Here is a 25,617-nt window from a genome sequence, read left to right on the forward strand (position 1 = left end):
AATGCACACTCTACATGTGTTCTGTAATGTCTTTTAAACATATTACTTCATTTAAGCTTCAGCAAAGCAACGAGATAGGTATACTTTTATTCCCATTTAAGGAGAGCAAAACCAAAGCTTGGAGTGGTTATCTGCTGGTGTCGCAAAGCCATTTGGGAAGTGCCATTGTTTCCAAAGTGAAGTTATAATGAAACCATTCTTTAGTCTTACTTTTCTCTTGCGTTCTTATCTCTAGCTAAGAAATCCAAGAAGCAAGAGAAAGAAGAAGCTCTACTATCACTTTAATTGAGAGAAAAAAATGAGTAGAGTCTTAGAAAGGCAGAACTGAGATAATAATACAAAACCTGTCTCATATCCTAGCTATTGATGTCATATTATTTTTTTTACCAATTCACTTAACAAAGACTATAGTTTTCCTTTTTATAGTGGAGGTCACAACTTAACTGTTTTAATGCCAATTACATTATAAAAATGAAGCATAGAGCTATCTCTTTCAAAGAGTTTTTATGTTCTACTTGACATGACTTCATGAGACAAGCTATAATAAACGCTATTATCTATTTGTGAATTTCTGCAATCCACTTATTCACCCTGCACATTCTGAGCCTCAGTTTCCCCTCTAAAATCCTGCAAGCTCTAAAACTCAATGATTCTATAATTCTAAATCACAGCAGTTTTTTTAAAGTATGCTTTCTTTTGTATTCAATATCCTTTTTATGTCTTCCCAAATGTTAGACAGATGATATTAACCAAGATTTCTCAAAGAGTCTTATACACATCGGACGTTCATTATAGCAACCTTGACTCCAACAAACCCTCATGAATCAAATTGTTATAAAATAGAGCATTCCAGTAAGGCAGATAAATACTATCATCTGCTACACCTTCCCAAAACATTCTTCATAAATGATGTTTTATGCTACGTGATTAGAAAACACTGTCATCTTCCTTAAGGTTAAACCTCTGACAATTATGTAGATAGGAAATAAAAGCCTCTGCGTCGAATTGGTTTCATGTAATTTATGAAGCAGAAGTAAAAAATCACAAAGAATGAAACACTTCCATAACAGCAAAGAATAATGGCTAATATTTCTTGAGCATTTGCTCTGTCCAACACTTTATAGGCATTACCTCATTTAAATTAAATATGTTCATAATAACCAACAATCATGGCTACGATTTCTTGAGTACTGCCTCATTTAATATTCACAATAATCCTATGAGGTAATGAAGTAGATAATTAATATCCTACTCAACATATTATTATTTAGAATCATCCCGTTTTATTTGAATTGTGATTCTCAAATTTCCCCCCATTAATAGGAGAGACTGTTACTTGCCCATCCAAAGCTTCCCTTCCTCCTTTATTAAAAGAAAGCCAATTGTGTTGAGGTTGTCAATATACCTATCTAAAAACTTACATTCCCAGCCTCCCTGGTAATGAGAGGTGGCCCTGCTACACATCACTGGTCAATCGTATATACACAGACATTTCTGAGTAGCAATTCTGGGTAAGCCTTTTTAAATAGGACAGTCCTAACAATCCTAACTGATTTGTCCCCTCTGCTATTTTGCCCTTTGTCCTTCCCCTTATTCCTGCCTAAAGAACTAGAGTTTCTGCTACTATTCTTCCAGTGGTAAAAGGAAGGCCACACCTTAAGGATGGCAGAGCAGCAATTTACAAGGCTTGATCCCTGGTAATATGAAGGCTCACCCACCAGCACTGGGCTGCCACTTCTGGACTTCTCATTATATAAGCAAAAATAAACTCTCTAACTTGTTCAAGCCACTCTTACTTGATATTTTTGTTACATGCAGCAAAACTCAATCCCTAACTAAAATTTAGCATCAAACTTTAGACATCCTTGCAGAAGTGAAGAAAGGGGTACTTGTACACATAACTATCGATTATGACAGATTATAACAATAACCTCCTTCCAACTGTCTGCGAGTAAGACATGACAAGGACTTCATCCAACTTCTATCCACCATCAAAATGTTCAAAATCCCACAAAGGCCCTAAAGGCCCAATCCTCCCTTAAACCAAACCAAACGGAGACAAAGCCAACACTGACCTCATTTCCTGCCCAAGGGCCTAGAACATTTGATGCCAGTCAGTACAGTACCTTTTGGTACTTGCTTATATTTTGCTTATCACATTTACTGATTTTCCTGTATTGTTTGACTGATTTATGGGTTTTTTTTCTTTTTCTCTTTTTTATTTTTTTGAGACAGAGTCTCGCTCTGTTGCCTGTGCTAGAGTGAGTGCTGTGGTGTCAGCCTAGCTCACAGTAACCTCAAACTCCTGGGTTTCAGCGATCCTACTGCCTCAGCCTCCCAAGTAGCTGGGACTACAGGCATGCACCACCATGTCCAGCTAATTTTTTCTCTATATATATTTTTAGTTGGTCAGATAATTTCTTTCTATTTTTAGTAGAGACGGGTCTCGCTCTTGCTCAGGCTGGTCTCGAACTCCTGACCTTGAGCGATCCACCCGCCTCGGCCTCCCAGAGTGCTCAGATTACAGGAGTGAGCCACTGCGCCTGGCCTTTTTTCTTTTTTTAAAAATAATAACTGAAGCTCTTCGCAAATAAATGCAGCTTGCATTTGTGTGTGTGCGTGTGTGTATGGGTGTGTTTTTACATGTTTTCCACAAATAGATTGTAAATTATTCTATAAACTAACTTTCTTGTTGATTATTGAAATGAACATTTGTCCTACTTTGACTTTTGATTATCAAATGGTGGTTTAGGACAGTGGCTTTCTTTAAAATCATGGCATAAGTACTTCTGCATAATGACCTAATAATGTGGTTTCCACTCTCTACCTACCATAGTTCTAACTACAGAGCAGATACTCAAAAAATATTTGACTGCAAAATGTAATTGAATTTAATTATATCATTTCAATTCCTATATCCAACTGGTCTCCTGTTGCTTTTAAAATGCAAATTCCGAGTCACTCATTTCATCTTTTTAAAAATGCCTCTCTAAACTTCTTTTGCTCTAATTACCTTATCTGCAAACTGGTAATTTTAATTGTGAACCAAAATAATATTAATAATACTGAAGAAAAATGAAATATTAATCACAAAGCATATACAATAGTATGTGGCACACAGTAAATACCTAATGATTATTTGTTATTACTATTATTATTTTCCTCTGGCCGCTTTCATTTGATTTACAGTGACATGCTCATCTTTGCTCATTAAAATTAAGAAGTGGAGACAATTCGCTGAGCCTACATCACATTCCCAATTATCATGTTATACTTATCTTTAAAAAATAAGTAAATTGCATACTTTTTAATGACACAATTTCCATCATCATTATCTAGAAGACATCATAAATTAATTAAACATGGTGACAGATTTTAAAGCAACACAGTTTCTTCATGTACCATGTTTTACGTATTTCAACAAAACAGAGTGTCCTACCCCATTTCAGGCATTGAAGATACAGTGATGACTAAGACCAGTTCTTGCTGGAGAAGATGTTTACAGGGGACAGACACTGCAAAGAAATGGTCCATGATGGGTTTTACCAGGACCCAGTCACACTTTGTTTTCCTTTTCACCCTACTTGGCACCTCTGAGTAGCAATGGCTCCTTCCTCTTTGGGAGGTGGTGCCTTTGAAAAGTGGGTTCTTCGCATTCAGTTTGGATGGGACTCAACAAAGTCTGGGGCGTGGGAGATGACATTAAGAGGACAAAACCACTTGCTGATGGACAGCATTATGACTGAACCACAGGCAGGGGAAGAGGCCACAAGCAGGGCTCACCAGGTTTGCACCTCCCTTCCTTGTCACTTCCTCTCCAAATGCTGATGACATTTCTCTTCACTTGACTGAGCAAGATGAGCCTCTAACCCTGACCTCCTCTAAGGTCATGTCTCAGCACCATCAAACCTTACCTATGAGCCCAGGAGCTTCTTGTAGGTATGGGAAGGTGGTAAGGAAGACTCTTCTGCTTCTCCCTCTATGATCTTTCTAATCTATTATTAAAGCAACTCTAACTTTTTAAAAAGCAAAATCACAAAAATGCCAAGAAACTATGTTATAGCTAAAAATGTACATAATACTAGGTTTGAAAATATGTTGATAATTGTGACATCAAAGTAAAAAACACTTTAAAGGAAAAGATGACTTCACATATTTTTGAACTCTTGAAGCAAATAAAATAATTGAAAGGCATTTTAAAAACTAGAAAATATATTTATAAAAAACATGACTTTCAACTTTTACTACCTTTAATATATGGAGGGTTCTTACAAATTAATTTTAAATAAAGAACTTGTACTCCAATAGACAAATGAGCAATAAACACATACATACATACACACACACATACACACACACATACATATAAAGATAGACCAGGAAAAAGTTTTAAGCTCAGTTTTTTCAGGTATTAAGATAAATTCTAAGTCAATGAGTTTGTGGCTAGTAAATTAACTTTAAAATTGGTAATATTTGGGGATGATGAAGAAATGGTAATATAGGACCCTTCAACACTCTTACTGAGACTATTAATTGGTACAATTATGCTAGATGAAATTTGGGAAAAATATATCTTAAAATTGTGTACCAGCTATAGCCCACTAACCCCTCTTCTACAAATTTACCCTGAGGGAATTATAGATGTGCTAAAGATTTATTTACCAAGGCTGTTTATCATAGGCTTGTTTAAAATTCCCCCAAACATAGAAATAACCTCAAGCCCAACAATAAGGAATAGGTTGAATAAACTGTGTATAGCCATATAAGGGAAAATTCAAAACCATTGCAAATGAGGCTGAAAAAGGATATCTAGGAAGACAGAAATATATTCATGTTATATTGTGGGCAAAATTTACCAAACAGATTATACAGTATAATTTGTTATTGTAGCATTTATAAATAAGAATATGCATAAAAATTAAGAATTATACTCCACAATCGTGGTTATTTCTGGTTGATGATACTACAGTGGTTTTTATTTTCTCTTTACCCTTTATCTAATTGTAAAAATCTTCTATGATGAATACCAATTATTACCATAAAACATTATTATTTTAAAATATTTAAGTTAATAGAAAATAATTAGGTAATGAAGTAGTCAAGTATTACATTTTGTTGCAACAGGAGAAAGTTGGCTTGAAAAATGTAAGAGGGGGATAGTCAGAGCATTTAAATCCTAATGTGGGACTGAGAGAAGGAATCATGTAACGGAAAGAATGAAATCAAATAAAACAAGTGTGAAGAAGACAAGCTGAGATTCGACACTGATACAGAGAGGGGGAAAAAAGACATCCGAGAAAGATACTCAACCATGAGATCAGGCAAGAAAGTAAAGGAGCAAGTTTCCAGAGGGTTTGAGTATTAGAAATGAACTTCCTATAACACAAAATAATAATGCGTCTTTATTTGGTTCAAATGTGATAATGGCCAAATTACTCTAAAATGCAAGCGTCTTAAAGGGGTGCTAGTAGAACACTGGAAGCAGTTAATTGATCTCCAGCATGACTGGGATTTTCAGGCTGGTGTTAAGTTTAACAATCTTGAAAGGTGTTTTGGAGTTCAAATGCAAAATAAGTCCCTCCCTTGGAGGGAATTCTGTGAATTAGTTGGAGACACAGGCATTTACAGCTCACAGGTTTCCTCATTTGCTAGAGGGTATCATTATCTTTATAGTTCTATATATAAAATAGGCAAATGTCCCAGGTCATGCCTCCTTCCATGAAAAATTGATTGTGTGCTGAGAGGTGAGAGGATGCCCAGAAAAGTCTGAAAATGGACAGATATACGGAATACATAAATAAACATGAAAACATGCCTGTTTAGAAAATTGATGAATGCCTATCCCCAACCATAAAGGAATTCTCCTCTTAGAGGAAAAATTGTTTTTTCTGAGGGCTACTCATGAACACTCCTAGAATTGTCCTATGCTATAGGAAAACCACCACAGAGAAATTTCCGCCACACTGATGTGCCTATTTCCTAGCCTATACATGCATAAAATCACTAACAACAGTGATCAGTTGCAAACTGGACAGGAGTGTTAAGGAAAACAAAAATTTCAGGACCACCCCCAACCTCCAACTACTTATGCAAAAGGAGAGATCAAGCCTGGAGGGAGATTCCCAGGGAAAGGTAAAAACTTCAGGCATCTGTACGGACTGCCCCCACAGATCATTCCTAAGGAATTGTAACTTTGGGTCTGCAGACTAAGTCTAGGTCCTAAAACTAAAGTCTATTGGATTCCGCACTAGTAATGTTGATTACAAGTTTATCTTCCCAGGTGCAGAACAGAGACAAAACAAGATCAAATTCTTCCACCTACCCAGCATCATTGATGCTTCTCTCTCTTCCTTTTTCTCTTCTAACATTCACCTTATGTAAAATGTAGATTTCCTGGGCCTCACAAGAATGTAACCATTTGTCTCACTGCCCACTCCCCTCTTCTTCTTTTTCTTTCTGTCTGCCCTATCCCCTTTAAAAACTGAGTTCCCAAATCCTGCTTTGGAAAGACAGTCACAGATTTGTCTATGGTTTGTGTTTTTCCCACGTACATCCTCAAACTTTGGCTTAATAAACCTTCATTGATTGAAATCTTTGCCTCAGTCACATACTGTGTTGTCAGAAGGTTTTGTGGTTAATGAAACCAGCTTGCCTTAAGAGGCAGGTAAATACTACTGAGTTCATTTTCCTTATGAGCAAAATTGAGATAACAATACCTAAGTTGCAAGGTTGTTTAGAAGATAAAAGTAAATAATACATACAAATATGCTTATTCCATAATAAACAATAGCTATCATTAGGACATGGATTTTTTTTCTTAGAGCAAAGTTGGGCAGAGCTTGTTGTCAACATATAAAACAAAACAAAAAAAATGTAACGTGGACTGAAATACATCATTGAGACAGCAGTGTTTTAATTGACAACTTTTTACCTGAAAAGCCACAAAAATTCTGAAGCAAAAGTCAAATGCTCATATTTACAGAAAAGTTTGAAATTCATTCCAAATTCATATTTTTACCAGGTATGGACAGTATTTTAACATTTATTTTGATTTGAGGATTTGTGCTCAGATTTTCAATCTAAGTACACTTGTAACATTCTTAGACAATTCTATATAATTTAGCACAGTAAATGTGAGTGAACATATTTATATTAATGTCAAAAGACTGGTGAGATTGTTTTCCTGCTCACAATAACTAAAAAATTTTTGTAGATCTTAATCTTAAATCAGTAAAGAATATGAAAATTATTGACACTATTAAATTAATACAAGTTTGATGATTTTTCTTCATTTCCTTTTCTTTTTTTTTCTTGACTCAACAAAGTAAGCTAAATTTTGCTTTATTCATATTAGATATTTTAGAGAAAAAACTTTCCAGACATAATTTTCTAAGGAACTATCTTATGCAAGCTTGTTTTAGCTTCCTTATAGAAAGAAACTTTCTGAGCCATTGATTGCATCCTATAACCATTACACCATGGTGGCATAAATGACAATGAAATGGTCCATCAATCAGCAGTATGTTAATTTTAGTTTAACAAAATTTGAATCAGATGTTTTGGTCTAGAAAAAGACTTCAGTGGTGCCAAGCCCCTAACCACCCACCCCATTCTTTAGGTTCCTTTTGGAGAGAACCTGTTAGTTGTTTGGCTAAAGATTCAAAGCCAGTTTATAATAGAACTTGATTTACAAGCCCAGCATCTAGCTCCAAGGTAAAAGGTAAAGTATAGGCACTTCTGAAACAGGATAAGGAACAGATTTGAATAATCAACTTTTAAACACAATATTACAAAGCATGCTATATTCATGATGCTTCTTAACTGGACTGTTTTTCTTGTGATTTCAAAAGTTTCAAGTAGAATGGAGTTTTAGAATAAGACGGTTTGAATCTCTGCTCCGCCAGTTAGTCTGACCATAACCTCTCTGCACAAACTTCTCTGTCTATAAATGGGGATGATAACACTTACCCCCCAGGAGTGTTAAGAGAATAAAATAAGATAAATCATGAAAGTAAAATCAATTTCTAAACTATGAAAAGATATAAAAATGCAAGGGAGTGGTATCATTGTTACTCAGCTTATAAAAATCCTGGCTCCTGTATGGTGAATGAACTTAATTTCCAGCTCTCTTGGCTTATGCCAGTAACATAGCTCTTAGACTTAAGATATTGAGGATTTTTACCAGTGGGATTTTTGCTATATGATAAGAAAATATAAGTAATTATCTAAAACAAGGCCATCTAATTATATCAGGGGGCTCTGATAACAGCATAAACCATGAAAGTGGAACCTAAGTGCTTTATTATCAGAATCATAAAACAGAAATATAGTCTGTTATTGCATTATTGCAAATTCTTTATTTTTATAACACAGAATTGAGAGTACTTCCCAAATTATTGTTTTTAGACTCGATATTTTCCTGCTAATTTTTATGTTGATATTAAAATTATTTTATAATAACATGCTATTTTACTAATGGATTTTTTCCGTAAATATACTATAGTTTATAGATAAGAAACATGACGGAGTTGAGGTGTCTGCTGTAGTCATTAATTCTCCCATGTTAAACACCAATTAGGCGTGTATCATATCTGTAAAAATATACATAGGGCCATATGCACATAATTCACACCCATACCTAATGATACCCTCTTAAACTATTTTCCCAGCATTGAAGCACACATATGTTTAACTTTGAAATGCATTACCAGAAGAATGCCTTTGAAAAAAATCCCACTGCAGATGAAGTCTCATCAATTGCTGCTTTTTTTCTACTGTATACTTTATGAATTGCCTCATAATAATTAACTCCAACCACTGGAATTAATTACTCCAGATGATTTGGAAATTGGTCTTCTCTATTCCTCTGAAATTCGTTGAGATCATCCCACAAAGCAGGGAAAGGGTGGAGCAAAAACTGTATTTGAAAAATCGAACACGTTTCAATGTGGGGTTTTTTTGTTTGTTAAAAAAGGAGAAGTAGCGTCGGAGAATGACTTTAAGCACATTTTATTTCTAGTTTTATGAAATTACAGACATTCAGAGATAAAGGGGTCATGGTGAGTAGCCAGCTTGACCCCTCATTTAATCCACATAGAGAGACTCTAAGAGCTTGAGGGAATTGGCCAAGGTCACATGATACTAAACTCTTGTCAGGATTCTGTTCGGCAGTGAAATAAGAAAAAAGAATAATGGGTCTTTTAAGACTTATGAAATAAAAATCATTTAAAATTATACATGGGCACTAAGGGGTCAGGAATGGTGAGGATTCACTGAAAATAAATACTCTGTTTAAGAGAATTCTGACATGCTCATTTGAGGGAGTTTTTGATTTGGGTGAACTGACCCCAACTTTGTCCCAATTATTTTCAGATTTGCCATTGTAGTTCCCCGCCCCCTCAAAAAATCTGTTATGGTTAGAGAATAAGCATTTATACTTAATATTTGGTAGAAGCCAATTCTGTATCAGAGAATGGCAAGAAAAATTAGAAAATAGTTGATAACAATTTACAGTTTTTTAGTTGTCAGAGTAACATTCATGTTTTAAATGATTACATATTATTTTTAATGTCAGTGTTTCCAAAATGTTAGTAGTGTTCATTCAAAAAGTGTTGAATTCTCTCTCAGGGGGAGTCCACGTGAACTAGCCAGATTTCTGAAAACCAGCTTGTTTTAAGAAATCTGCAAATCAGGAATTGGAGGCAAGAAATGTCCTAGAGTGTGTTGTACTTTTATAAAAAGCAAACATCTGTATAAATGGGGAAGAAATAAATAAATGAAAAACAATAAAAGCAGGCTTCATTAATGTCTTCCCCTCTCTTCTCGGGGCGCTTCCTGATATAGAAGGGCTATGCAGGAAACAGGTCAAGTCCCCCTGAAAGCAGACACCAAGACAGAGCTAGAAGTGCAAGACATTAGTGGGGAAGAATGCCTGTGGCAGAGAACGGGGGAAAGGAACAAGGGCAGCTAGGGAAAGCCTTTAGACCATGATGTAGGTACAACACCTGTGAAGGTATGAGGGAAGAAAGAAGGGTCAGGGAAGAGAAGCCTCAGAGAGTGGTGCAGTTTTGGGAAGGCTCAGCCAGCCCAACGAGTAGCTCCGTCCAGCACAGAGGAGCCTCCTCTATCCAGACATTGCAAGCCCTCGTACTGCTGCCTTGCTCAGCCATTGGCTGGGGGTGGCCTTGAAAGTGCCTGGCCCTGGCATCTGCTCCAAAGCTCAAGCAGATCCCAAAGTCACCACAATCAGAGGCTGCTGGCCATGTGCCCTCCTTGTAGCAGGTTCGCCCTTGAAGGGATCACTGAATGGGGTGCCACCATGGCTACCATTGATTCTTTCCCATTGTGACTGCATGGGCTGAATTTTATGACAGCTGATCAGACCATTTCACCTCTGTCACCGTATTTGGTTTAGGTGCATACTCTGTCCAAATGACTTGCACAGTTGCTTTCATAAAGACATTCCTTTATTAAAAATCATATGTCATCAAGGCAAAAACATATCATAAGCACTGTTGAAACCTTCTCAAGTCATGAACTATTTACTCTTAGATGTGCCACATGCTCTCAATTCCATTTAAAGTATAAAATGAAAGTAACTCCGTGTTTTAGAAAACAACTAATTCCAAAAAAATCCATTTTTATTCAAGAAAACGTATTGTCTCCCCTGAGTATCCATAGGACATTTACTCAACCTTGATCCTTCTCATTGATTTTGTCTCCCCACAGAAAAGCAACTTCATTTTTTGTCCTGCTGATTTGTTTTAATCAAATTGCTCAGTGATATAAAACACAAAATAAAGGAAGATGAGTTTTGCTTGTTTACTCTGGATGTGCTTGGGAGCAGTTTTGATTTCTGCTTCCTCTTCCAGGGCTTGAGTCCCTGTGTGCCACATCCATTGTTGCCGGACAAGCCACACAGGCCAATGCATGGAGCTGACCTTAAGAACCGCAGGGTACTTGTTGTTTAAGGCGAATTAACTCAGAACATAAATCTTTCCTCCTCCTGGTCAAAAATAAGGTTCCATGTTATTTTGCACAGTTTTGAGTTATACATGCAGTGTTTTCATCTAACAGTGAATGGTAATATACCTCCAAATTTAATCTTCAGCCCTAACCTCTGCCCTGAGTTCCAAAATCATGTATTCAATTATCTACTCAACATTTCTACCTGATGGATGAGTAATGGGAAAAAGTATCTCAAATTTAACAAATGCAAAACAGGACTCATGATTTCTCAAACGTGCTCTCAAACACATTTCTATAGTCTGACTGGTTTCCTGTGGCTTCTTTTGCCCCATCTGTCCATTTTCCATGTCACTGCCAGAGTGATCCTTTCCTAAGACATATCTTCTCCCTCCCAAAGACTTGTCTTCTCCTTCAGGATGAAACCCAAAGTCCTTGCCGTGGACCATGGAGCATTACACGACCTGTGCCCTGGCCACTGCTCTAACCACAGCTCACGCCACTGCACCTTTCCTGCACCCTGCTCTAGTCTTAGGGCCTCCTTGTTCTTCTTTGAGTAAGCCAAACACACTCTCACCTCAGGGTTTCTGCATTTACTATCCTGCCTGGAAAAATCTTCCCTAGGCTGTCCTCGGCACAAGGACAGCTTCTGGACAAGAGGCAAGAGGATGAAGGAGAGTTAAAAGAAGTAGCAATTCAGGGTCTCAAAGCCAGGAGAGACCTTATAATGCACAGATACCACAGAACATGCACTTGGGGCCTCAGTCAATTTTCCCTAAACCTTGAAGCACAGGGGACCTCCAGCTGGCAGCTGGGGTGGCCTATAAAATGGTGAACAAGCCTCCCACTCTCTGCCACACAAAGAAAATATTTACTGGTGGCTGTCATAAGCCAGGGGAGTTACATTCCCACAAATGCCCACAACAACACTATGAGATATATGCGATTACATCATCACTGTTGTACATATAAAGAAAGTGAGGTTCCATGTCACACGGCCAAGCAATAGAGACAGAACCAAGATCCAGTCCCAGGCCAAGCCCAAAGCTCATGCTCCTTTCTCCATGTCACGCAGGCTCCCGACGAGATCAGATAGATGCCTAATGTACATCAGACCATCAGCAAGTCTCAGAACAACCCACACAACTCCCTGGCTCCCTGCACACCATGCTCCATGGGAATATCCTCTCATGCTTCCAATCCTTCTTTAACATTCTGACTTAGACTTTCAGGGCTAGCTCAAATGGTCACCTGGCTTTCCTACCACCCTCCTTCCCATCTCATGTGAGAATCAGGAACTCTCTTGACCCAATCCTTGTAGTTTGTGGACATGGTTTGTTCCTCTATTCTGGTATTTCCAAACCCTTCACTGCTGTCAGCCATGCATATGTCTAACTCCACCCTACCAATGCTAAGCTCCTTGAGGTCGGAGCCACATTTTCATCATACTTTTATCCCTCAACACATAGGACAGTGCCTTAACGTGTTGAATACTCAAAGATACTGTTGCAGGTGACTAGAATTGAATGGAAATAATACTACAAAGTCTTAATTTGCTAGTCACTGGTAATAATAGATAACTTTCAGTGACCACATACTAGGTACCAAGTGCTTGCTAGTCCTTTATGTCATATACTTCAATTTATTCCTGATAATAACCCTACGATCTTAGTAATATTATTATCTTTGTTTAACATAGAATAAAATCAAACAGCAAAGAGGTTAATTAACTTCACTGGTGGCCTAAGAGCTAGGAAATGGCAGAGACAGGATTTGAACCTGGGCATTCTGAATTGAGAGCCCATGCTTGAACCACAACACTATCCACAATTGAATTTTGTGAACTCAGTAACTATTCTAATAATTGCCTCTTTTATTCCCATCCTATCTACAGCTCTGCCACATCATGATGTATTATCTGTGCGTATATCCGTTCTAAGCTGTGTTTCGGGGCAGGGCCCAGGGGCCAGAGAGATCCATTTGGTGGATATCAAATCTGTTCAGGGAAGTTGGATGTGCTGTGTCCAAAGCAAGTTCCAGAATGTGGAATTCCCTCTTGAGGTCTTTATTGCAACAAAATAATATCACTGTCAACCAGAAATCAGTCTAGCCAGACTTACTCATCCTAAAAATAAATAATCCTTTTTTTCTTTTAATGCCTAAGAGGTGTAGAGACACAGAAGACCAGTTAATGTTTTGTAGTAATGATGATTTTGACCTGTGGTAATCATCGGGCTTAACAAAAATGACAGACACAGCTATTAAACCACGGACATGGGACCAACATCAGGGTGCATGCTGGTCCCCCAGCCTTCAAATCACCTAACAGACAACAGAGTTCACTGCTGCCTGTGACACTGGGGCCTCTACATGAGCCCTTAAAAACCCCAGATTGCACAGAATATTAAAATCTTAAAGATTTTATAAGATAATTGCTAAGAAGTTTATTAAGTCTTAAGACTGACTTGAATATTTAAAACTAGCTTCTCCCCCATTTGAATGTCTATTTTTCCTTATGTCTTAAAAAAAGAAAGACTTTGTTCTTAATAATGATAAATAACCAAATCCTAAAAACTATAGAAGATGGATAATTGCTTAACTTGCAGGCGAAAATTAATTTCTTCATCTCAGATATAACAAGATGGATTTCAGTATTGATTCTAGAACATCTTATGCAATCCTTAATAACACTATCGGCATGGGGAAGGGGGTGACACATCTCACAGTCTTCAACTCAGTGACAATGTTGAGCATTTGTCATTAACAGAGGAAACTAAGTCAGGTCCCTCTACTTAGAGGGAACAAGATTTACAGCACTCGTGTGCACCTGCAAACACACACACACACATGCACACACACACACTCTTAATGGAGAAAATGGGAGGAGGGAAGACAATGATTTGTTTGTCACTTGAAAACGTGCAAAGGGGAGGATTGGCATTGTTTAATTTGACTCAAGTAGCAGAAAGTCTGAATATCAGCGCAGCTCATTTGATTTTATTACCGAGTACACTTGGAAATTATTAGAACTGTCTCTTTTTGCCAGTGCCTGCCGCCCTGCTTTTGGTCATTAGATTATTTGATTTGACACCCACCACACAAAAAGGTTGTTCCTTCTGCTCTGTCTGTCGGGGCTGGTATGAGGAACAGAGGAAGAAAAATTGCACAGCTGGTAGTACAGTGAACCCAAAAATATACAGAAATGTACCAGAGGGAATAGTCATCAACACGAAGTGAACAAGCACCCAGACTATTGATTACATGCTGCTCACAGAACACCAGGCGCTTCTGCCAACTCCTTTCCACTCATACGCCGAGCCACAGACAGCATGTTGTAGCTTGCATCATCAGTTTTGATGAATAATGCACTGATAAGCACTGCAGCCAGTATTCCGGGGGAGCTGGGAAGCCAGATGTCATCTGGACCTCCGATAGTTTGAACCCTGGGTCTCTGACAAGCACTGATGAAAATACGACACCAGCGCTGCAGAGTGGGCAAGGCCACTGCGAGATTCTGGTGAATTTTATGGCATTCTGGAAAATGAATGGGAATCAGCTTTGTCACCAGCAGAAGTGAGGAGACTACACTTAAATAGCGTTCGTTACTAAGTTACTGAGTGGTGATGGTGGCTAGGTGAACTTCAGTCTGACACTTGCCGGGGAAGTTCACACAAGCACACACAAAGAAAGGGCTTTTGAGGGAAAACCATTTTTAAAGGGCTCAAATCCACATGGCTCCAAACAGGAATCGTGACAAACAGATGGAACGAGCTCCCTCCATGATGGAATGCAGAGGGCGGCTATGACAGATTTGAGTGTTGCCTTCGTGGGAGGGTGCACAAGATCCGATTGGCCCCCCGTGCACTGCACGCTTGAAGCACTTCAGCAGGAGCGCTGCACAGATCATGTTTTAATTCCATCACTACAGGTAAAATGTTCGAAAGGATCAATTAGACACAAGGTTTCCTCCACTCGGTAACTGCAGACCTACCCCACGTTGTTTTATGAGTGAAACCTGGAGTTGGAGCAACAATTGTCTTTGCTCTATTTAATTCTTCATCTAGACAACAGATTTTTCTGACCCTAAATTCAACAATGGTCTCTGGCTCCATCCTCGATTGCAGTCGCCTTTCCTTCTGCTCTCCCTCCAAGCCCTCCTCCTCTGCATGTTTCCCCACTGCTGGGTCTCCCCACACCCCTCAGTCACATACCCTCATCTGGCAGGCTCACCTCCTGCACAGTATTCTCAGCCTCTCGAACCCAAGCTGTCAGTATCAGACACTGCGATCTGGCAAATCAGAGACATAAGCTACACACCAGCTTGGAAAGCTTAAGCCACTCCTTTGAAGCTGCCCCACTTGGGGGAAGATGAATCATAATATACAATCGTCCAGCTTGGAGGTTGCCTTTTTTTCACACATTCTAATCCACTGCATTTGACTGGATCATTTGGGCAGACTGAGATCCAGAAAGAATCCAGTGTTGCCATTGCCTGGAATATACAGACAAAAAAACATGCCAGCTTTGAGTGGCATTCATAAACATCCTTATCAAAACAGTCACTTCAATTTCAGTCCTAATGGCATCATAATAGGCAAGATTCAGATGCTGTCAAAATAGTTTTAAAATCCTTAAAATAGCCCATGAAGTAAAATATAAACAATTTTGTATATACAAATGAACACACACGTATAAAATATCATTTTGTAATAGAGTTTCTTTCAACATGGCGAGATGCTCGCTCTAGTGGAAGCTCACAGTCTCACCCTACCTCACTCCCTGGTCTGTGCACGCTGAGTGGAGGCAGACTCACCTGCGCTGATTTTTTTGTTTGCTTGGTCTTGTTTTTTGACATGTTATTATAAAATTTTAGGCACAAGTGAATAGAAAAATATAAACCAAGCATCCGTATAACCTTAACTAAGTTTTGACACATGTTCATTTTGGCATATTTGCTTCACCTTTGGGGCAAGGTTAAAATTGGAAAATAAATTACAGATGTTATATTTCACCCAAATAGCGTCAATCAGTACCTCTTTCAAAGAAAACATTTTCTTTCACAGCCCAGTATCATTCTCCCACCTAATTTCTAACTTCTTAACAACATCTAATAGCCAGCCCATATACAAATGTTCTACACTATTCCTTAAAGTATATTTTATAGCTGGCTACTTCAAACCTGAATCCAATTAAATAGCATGCATGGTATTTTCTTTCTCCCTGCACTATTTAAATGAGAATTAGTTCTCTCTCTCTCTCCTTCTCTCTCTCTCTCTCTCTCACGAACACACCAGTGCATTCATGTAAACGTCATTAAGGTAAAATGTGTAATATGTATTGTGTCTCGATAATATAAAAGAACATGATATATGTCTTATAACATAGTATAAAAATGACTAAAACAATAAATATATCTTGGGTGGCTTAAAAACCATGTCCACAAATTCTTTATACTCCTCCTTTCAGGTGATGGAGCTTTATTTCCCTCCCTTTGAAATGCGGACTGAACTTGGTGACATGTTTCTAATGAATGGATTATGGCAAATGGGCTGGGATGTACTTTTGACGGACTGCAGCTTCCATCTTGGATGTGATCTCTCTCCTTTCTCTTTTGTTCTTGCTTTCACTCATGCCCTCACTCTGTCTCATCCCTTTCTCAGAAACCATGCCCTTTGAGGCATAGAAATTGGCATTATCTGTGCCTTTAGATTGACCTAAAGCCTAAAAACCATTCTGGCCAATGGAAAGAGAGCATAAGAACCCTTGGTGTCATAATTTTGCAGCTCAGCTACTGCTGTTGCTTTGCCATGATATCACGGTTCTAGTTGAAAAAACAAATAACAGCCTCTGACAACCAGGAACTGGTCTAAACTTACAGTCAGGCCTTGCTGTTGTTTGAAGCTGGCCTGGCACTTACAGCTAAGCCATGCATATTCTTCCGTTGGACATAAATAATCTCACAGCACACCAACATCAGACAAGATCATTCAGACAAAACAAGGCCACTTCATAATTTTGTCTAAACACAGATATAAGTAAAGTCCTTGTGCCGCCCACAAAATACCACACATCCCCTTCTGCTGGCCGGTACGAATGATGGTTGCTTCCTTATCATTACAGCTTTGTCCTGACTCTAGTCTGCCCTCCCTAGAGATGAGATTAATTGAGATAGCCAATCATAGAATTACACCTGGTTTTCAACAATATTCAATCTGCAATAAAGCCCTACTTCCGTAGAAATTTCTCCAAATTATCTAGCCAAAGCCTAAATCCTATAATAAATTCTTTCTAACACCCTCTTACTGAGACGCCCCATGATTGCCCATGGTGTGAATTCTTCCTTACTGCAACAAATGGTAAACCCAGATTTTAATTACAGCTGTGTTACTGGCAAACTCTGGCTGCAATACATTGACATAGTAATAATCATTTATTTCTTCTCCAGGGAAGTCACAGACCTAGGTTAGAATTCTGACTCCGTGACATATTAGCTCTATGACTTTGGTTAAGTAACACATTTCCAACATCTCAATTTTCTCATGTGTAAAATGGGACAATATTATACCTAACCTGGTAGTTGTAAGAATTAAATGAGTTAACGCATATTAATCACTGATTTTACTGCCTCGGATATAGAAAGTGCTCACAATATGGGTTTTCTTCAATTTTAAGTGAGGATAGAAAAATTATTTTTTACAAAAACTAGGAAATTATTTCAAGGTTTTTGCTTAAATTTAAAATATCCCAGGGTATCTTGTATTTGACACTCATATAAATAAGTGAAACTAATCTTGCATATAAACACTTATTTATCTTCCCAGGATGGGAAATTATTTCTGCTTGGTGAATAAAATAGCAATTCTGATCAATTTTTTTTAAAGCTTTGACCTCTTCAAGGGATGATATATTGTTTGAAATTATTTTCGGCTTGGAAGCTTCTTGGGGTTGTCTGTAAGGCTGAGTTGTTGACAATAGATTCATTAAGCGACTCTAACTCCACCAGTGGTTGGATGTCGTATCAGTTTTTCCTCTAGGTAATCAATGTACCCATTGTGGAGGTCGAAATGCAACTAGCCTCTGTCCTGCTGAAGCAGCCGCTCCAGAGAAGTGTGTCTTGCCTCTAAGACAGACTCCTTTCAGGTATATTTGCTTGGTGTATTGACCACAGTCTGGGGCTGCCATCAGCCTTGCATGCTTCAAGATTCCACCTCATCTTTGTTCTGGAGACTAAGTTAGGATATTAAACCATGCTATCAAAGCTTAGTCATTGGTCAAATCAGAATTTTTAACCTAATTTATAAGAAAAAGGTTAACTGCTAAGGAAAACTTTAATGTCAACAGGATAAATGAGCATATATTTTCACTGTAGACAAACTACATAGGAAATCAAATTATGAAAGAGTGGGAATGGAATTAGAATAATAGGATTATATGATTCAGATGTCAAATAGCATTGATTCTGATAGGGTGTCATAGTCACCTGCGCAATGAAGAGACAAAATAGCTACTTACGGAAGAGCATACCTCCCCTGGGGAGGGCTTAGAGTGCCCTCATGAAAGTTGTCCTTCCAACTGCCCTGTCTCCGTGCTTCCATGGATACAAAGTTATTTCTTCTGTTTGCCACTTTTCTTCTTTATGTAATAAGGAAATTTGGAAGCAAATGAATAGCCAAGAAATTTGGAAATATATCAACACCACACTATTTTATGTTTGTCTGATTGGACTGTCAGGCTAAACCACAAACCTATTTGTCCAAGTAAGGCTGCTGTCTGAAGGTGATGGATGTCTCTTTCATTATTCTTCATAAGAGGAGTTCAATATATTGCCAAAGGAATTGGTCCTTAAGAAGGCTGGAAAATAACTCTAAGAAGCAGAGTTACCCGGACCCCGACCACCAAGGCTGGGAAGGTTTGGAACAATTCTTGGGGGTGGTGGTGACAGAGTAGATAGCACATGCTGTCCCAAAGACAGGCTGAGAGGGAGGCGCAGGGCAGCCGGCCACAAGACAGTAGGGTTGATCTATGTTTAAGAGGTCTAGCCTATGCTCTGTGTTGATCTTCTGTTAGATTTTCTCTATGACTTCCATGAAGCCTCATAATAAACAGTATAGTCTGGGGATATGGAGAAGATGCCAGAAAAAAAGGCACATACCCAAAACTATTAAATAATATAAAGGGGGATATTAATCTTAATTGAAATAAGGAAATAGTAACAGTGCCAAAGCCCAATATACAAAATGTCCCTGCCAAATACTGTGTCAAAATAAAGAGTGTTGTATAAAGCAGTGAATTAATTAATTAAGAATGATCACATTCCCAAGTGCTATTCTAGTGGGTATTTGAATAGAGATATACGATCTAGGAGAACTAAAGTCTATCCCATAGATGTAGATACAGAGGGAGATCATACTCAAGGAGGAATTAGTTTACCCATCATTTTTATTGTCTACTTCCTGGATGCCTATCCACATCCACAAGAGAGTAAGAGGTGAAACGCGATGAGCCCATATCATGAATGCCAAAAATCATGGGAGACATGCCACCTACAAAAGGATGTAACCGGTTCAGTGAGAGGTTATTTGTGGACGGAAATCCAGACCAAAGTTGTGAATTACCCCACCTGATGCCTCCCTGCCCTCCTCTGCCTTTGTCGCACCTGCTAATCTTTGTACGCCTTATTTTGTAGCAAACATTAAGCTCCATTCAAATATAAGCTCATAATCAGAAAAGAAACAGTATGAAACACATACAGAGAAACTGAAACGAAGAAGAAACAGAATATAAGCAAAAGGCACACAAAGAATAATCATATACAGAAACCTGAATTAATCAAGGAAGTGGAAGAGCTAAAATATCGCAATCTAAATAAAATTAGAGATAATATTATAGGTCTTTAAAAAAAGAACTCAAAAGCTATCAAGGAAACTTGGCAAGCAAAATAATAAGAAAGAAATAGAAGTGAAAAATTTAAAAATATTACAGAAATGAAAGTCCTTTAAAAGCAACAAAAATAAACATGACTGGAAACAGGCTGGACCAGTGTGGACACATCTGAGGAAACAGCATCAGAGTGCACTGAAGATGCTATTCTGCAATCTTCCAGGAAGTATCAGGAAAGGGAGCTATGTGGAAGGTGATTGTTTTAAGCCCAATCTTTCAAATCACAAGTTTCTAAAACATTCAGAGAGAAAAAAAAAAGCAGAGGAAATGATTTTGCTAGGAGTGTCAGGGTGCTGGGTGTCAAGGAAGGTTAGAGACCAGCCTGGGTAAGTTTTAGAGACATGGGCCAGTTACTGGGCCAGCCAGTGCGAGAGACTGCTCAGCCTATTCTAGAAACCATGAAGTTTTGGAAGCTGGGAGTGTTCTCTGGAAAATCTGCTTTGGAATGAAGTTGCTTTCAGAGATAAGAATTTCTGGAAAGGACCATTTAACGGAGAGCAGGAGAAATGGTGTCAACACATGTGTTGGATTTGGAAACATTCTTAGAAAAGATGGCAGAAAGAAGAGTCCTCCTTAGACAGAGGGAGACCAGTATGACCCCAGGGGACACTGCAGCCAAAGTTGCAGCTGCCATTTCAAGGAGAGCTCTAGGTTCTTTTAATTATTTTAATACAGAAAGGGAGAGCAAAGAAATCAAGGCTCAAATCAGCCAGAAGAAGGAATCTGGAATGTCTGAGATAAGCACAGAAAGCAAAAATGTAAATGATCAGAAAATATAAGAATGTAACACCAAATAATAGTACTGAGAATTGGTGGGTAAAGGGAATTAAACAGAAAATTTACTGATGGAAATAATATATTAATAGATGACATGAAAAATACATATAGTATTATATATAAATGTATGTACAACCATTACAGAGGGTTCACATGAGCACAAAGATTATCGTCAAAAAGAAAAACCATTCACAACATTGCCAAGGTTAAAGATGATCCAGGAATTTAAACTATCCTGAATATATAATCTCTAACACTTATTTCATCGGGATTGGGTGGCAACCCTAATAAAAAGCATGTTGTACTCAGGGTCTGGATAGAGGGTCAGAAGTGGCCCTAAATTTAAAGTCATTCTACAATCAAAAACTGAGCCATCTTCTTAATTATCAGTAGATTTGAATGGGCTACAGCAATTATGCCGTTTAGGTTCAGGAACCTACGTTTACTTTAGATGAGTGATGTTAAAGCTGGAATTTTCTAAAGGGCTGAAAAAGTTCAAGAAGAGGTAGATTTAATAGCAGTTACCTGCCTAGGCACAGGGTATCCATGAAGCGGCTAGATTGAGGATAAACTCCAGTCTCTTTAGAGGTACTAGCTAGTGCTGCAGAAATACTATCCAGATGTTCTTCCTAAAGAGCCAGGCAAGAGGCAAATGTTTCACCATAACCTGCCCTGTTCTCCTCACTCAGATCAAGAGAGCTGTGATGCCTGAATAGAAGAGAAACAGAAGGAGAACCAGAAGCATGGGGAAATTTTTCCTCCTGAGTGAATGTGGGCTACACTCGGGACAAGCAATATAAAAAGAGCAACAAGACCTTGGAGTGCAAATGTTCCTGGACATCTTGTTAAAATGCAAATTTCAATTCAAAAGATCTAGGTGGGGCCTGAGATTCTGCATTTCAAACAAGCTCCCAGGTGATACTGGCCCTATTGTTCTGGGGACCTCATTCAAATAAGGCTTCGGAGCACTACCTAAAACTATTGCCCTGAGAATAAGAATTTACAAAACTATCTCAAAATCAGTACACGGTGCCATGTGATCAAAATTTGCTTCATTACTTGCTAAGGGAAGGGGTTCAGAAAATTTGAGGAATGTGTTATCAAACTCTTAAACCAAAGGAAAACAAAGAAATGGTAGTTGTCATCTAGCCTAAAAGTATATCCATCAGAAAGTCCATCCTCAAATAATCTCAGGGGGCCCTGCTTTCTTCCACTGGAGTATCAGAAGTGCTAATTAATTTGAATAATACAAATATATTTGTCAGGTCTCCAGAGAAGCATAAACAATGGCTAAATGACTATTCTTGGGGTTTTTTATTCACCCAATATATATTGAATGAATAAACTATAACCCACTATGTCTCAAGCCCTCTGCTACGTGGTAGAGATGGCAATGGGATCAAGACAGGCATATTACTTTATAGAGAAGCCTTAGATGGACTGGGGAGAAAACAGCAGCAATTTCTCTCTGGAGCCAAAGACAATTTTCCCTGGAGTCAGATGTATGAAGAAGTCTGGACATGAAAGTGGATGAACAAGAGCTGCCCCGGGGCCACCTGGCAGTAGCCTGGGAGAGAAAGAAGGATCACACCTGAAGTTTACTTGAGATTGAGTCTGGGCTTAGGAACCTGTGATCAATTCATCCCCGTATCTTACACTCATTTCTTTATATGTTTATACCCAAACCTTAAATAAAGTCTTGTTAAATTTACAACATGATGTTGTAAATGCTGCACTGTGGGGAATTGGGGCAGGACCTGTGCAAAAATGATAGTGACAAACAATGCTCCTCCCCTGTGAACGGGCGTAGGATAGGTAGGTGTAGCTGCCATTAGTTGTCAGTCATTAGTTGGCCCACTGTCCCATGAGGGATGGCCAAGAATGAGGAAACATCATGGCAGCAAATGAGGAGGCCAGTGTAGAAGAATCAGACGTGCACTGGCGCACACATAAAGCAGCGTCCAGGGAAGCTCCCTAGCATGCCAAGGTCACCATGGTCAGGTGACCACATAACGCTTCATTCCGTGTGCACCAACATTCTAGCGTGACTCTCACAGAGTGACCTGGTTTCCCTTATTTCCAAGTTCTTTGATGCACTTTATTCTTCGTCCATGTATTCAGCACATTAAGTCCATGTAATTAAATATAATCTTTCTGGAGTTCTGCAATTAAAACATGGTGATCAAGAAATAGAGAATTTATAAAAACATTAAATGTTCATTTCTCCTTATTCCTCTGTCCCTCGTCCCTCCTAATTTTCTCTGTCCTGTTTCCCCACGCATTCACAACTTCATCTGCAGTGCAGAATGAGAGCACTATTTCATCCTCGGGGACAGTCCTTCTCTGCCATATGCACCGCAGCAGCAATAATTCCAGCAGGACTTGTTTAAAACAACAGTATGTCATTGCGAGACAGGAGTTTCTCAAAAGGCTCTTTTAGGGTACAAAAGGCTCCTCCCCTGTTCTCTCTTCCCAATTTTCTTTTATAGTCAGCCCTCAGTATCCGCGGTTTATGAATATTCAGATTCGACCAATTGCAGATCAAAAATATTTGGAAAAAAACAATAAAAAGCAATAATGCAACAATAAAAGTAATACAAATAAAAATATAGCACAACAACTATTTATATGGCATTTACACTGTATTAGGTATTATAAGAAATCTAGAGATTACTTAAGCCCATAGGAGGATGTGTGTAGGCGATATGCAAATACTATACCATTTTATATCAGGGACTGGAGCATCCTTGGGTTTTGGTATCGGTGGGATTCCTGGAACCGATTTCCCACAAATATTATACTTAAGGATGACAGTAGTCACTTTTGCTGATATGCTGTCTGTCCCAAAAGGTCCAACTTATTCTAGAAGTAAAATTTTAAAGCGAAATAATTTTACTTTGTAGAATAATTCTGAAAACTGAATTTGAGCCCATGGATAACTAAAACAGACCATAATGACACTAACTTTTGCTGTCCAAAAGTTTAGGAAAATCAGAGGAATTTAGTTTGAGTGTAATATAGGTTGGTTAGTAGTTTTGTTAATTTTGAAATAATGGATTCTCTTAAACAATAAACTCCCTCAGTGAATTTGAAACATGTATGAACACACCTTGAAATAATGTGACTATTGTGTAAAGAAGGAAATCAAATGCAATCATAATTATCAATTTACAGGGTGCAGATTTAACAGCCAATTTACTTTCTGGAGGTCGCATAGATGTGCACTGATGAAAGATATTATTAATACAACTAGTTAGCAAAAACAATATATATTGGAAATCATGTATTGTCAGGCACTCTGTAATAATTGACAGATGCCATGTTGTCCTCCTGAAATATGGAAATGTGACTTTCCCTTACCACCGGTGCATATATCATATATAATATATAAATATATATGATGAAGGATATATATATCCTTTGGTGCAGATATGTATATATCTTTTGGTACTTATATGCATTCATTTCTGTTGTATTGGTATTGTTAAGTCATAGAGGAATGTATATGTCCAGTTCTGGTAAATAAAAATTATTATCCAAAGAAATTGTCTCAATTTTACAATTCCATCAATTGTGTGTGAAAATTCCAGTCGCTCCACAGTTTAATCAACATTGGGTCTCCCAGTCTTTTAATTTTAGTCTTTCTGATGAGTGTGTAGTGTTAATTCATAGTTTTTCTTTGAGGCAGAGTCTCACTCTATTGCCCAGGCTAGAGTGCCATGGCGTCAGTCTAGCTCACAGCAACCTCAAACTCCTGGGCTCAAACAATCCTCCTGCCTCAGCCTCCCGAGTAGCTGGGACTACAGGCATGTGCCACCATGCCCAACTAATTTTTTCTATTTTTAGTTGCCCAGCTAATTTCTTTCTATTTTTAGTAGAGACGGGATCTTGCTTTTGCTCAGGCTGGTCTCGAACTCCTGAGCTCCAGCAGTCCTTCTGCTTCAGCCTCCCAGAGTGCTAGGATTACAGGTGTGAGCCACCATGCCTGGCCTATTTCATAGTTTTTAATTTTCCTTTCTTTAATGATTAATGATGTTGAGCACTTTCTCATATGTTTATTGTGAAAATGGATTATTTTCCCCATTTTTCTATTTGGGTTGTCTATCTTTTTTTCTCAGTAATTTGTAGACATTGTTTATATATTCTGGATACAAGTAGTTTTTTGCTTTTATATATATAGCAAATATCTTCTTTATGGGCTAACATTTTACTGTGCTGGTAATGTGTTTTGATAAACATATTGTATTCTTATTTATTAATCTTATTTATGCTTACTGCTTTCTTTGTGTCATGTTTAAGAAATCTTCACCAACCCCAAGGTCATGAGTATATTCTTTTTTATTATCTTCCAGAAACTTTAACAACGTCTTTGATATTTAAGCCTATAATCCTCCTAAGATTGATTTTTGGTTTGGGCAGGGTTTCTCAATTTTAGCACTATTGATATTTTGGACAGGATAATTCATTGCAGTGTGGAGACCATCCTGTGCATTGTAGGGGGGTTGGCAGCATCCCTAACCTGCACCCACTAGATACCAGTAGCACCCCACCCTCAGTCATGAAAATCCATAATGTCTCCAGACATCACTGGATGTCCATAGAGCAGTGGGGCCAAAATTGTCCCTGTTGAGAACCACTGATTTATGATAATATATGGGTACCAAGGTGGTATTCAGTTGACCCAGCACCATTACAGGAATGACATTCTTTCTCCACACTCTGCTGTGTCACCAGTGTCACAAAAATCAAGAGATCATACCTGATCAAAAGACTATAATATGTTCTTTCTAAACTCTTTATTCTATTCCATTGTTTTAATAGTCAATCATTATGGCAGTATGACACTGCCTTATTATAAAGCCATGATAATTAAGTCTTGAGATCTAGCAGTATATGTATCTCAGTTTTGTTCCTTGAATTTTTTTTTTTTTTACT

The sequence above is a fragment of the Eulemur rufifrons genome, chromosome 5 (genome assembly GCF_041146395.1).
Source record: "Eulemur rufifrons isolate Redbay chromosome 5, OSU_ERuf_1, whole genome shotgun sequence".
Taxonomy (NCBI): domain Eukaryota; kingdom Metazoa; phylum Chordata; class Mammalia; order Primates; family Lemuridae; genus Eulemur; species Eulemur rufifrons.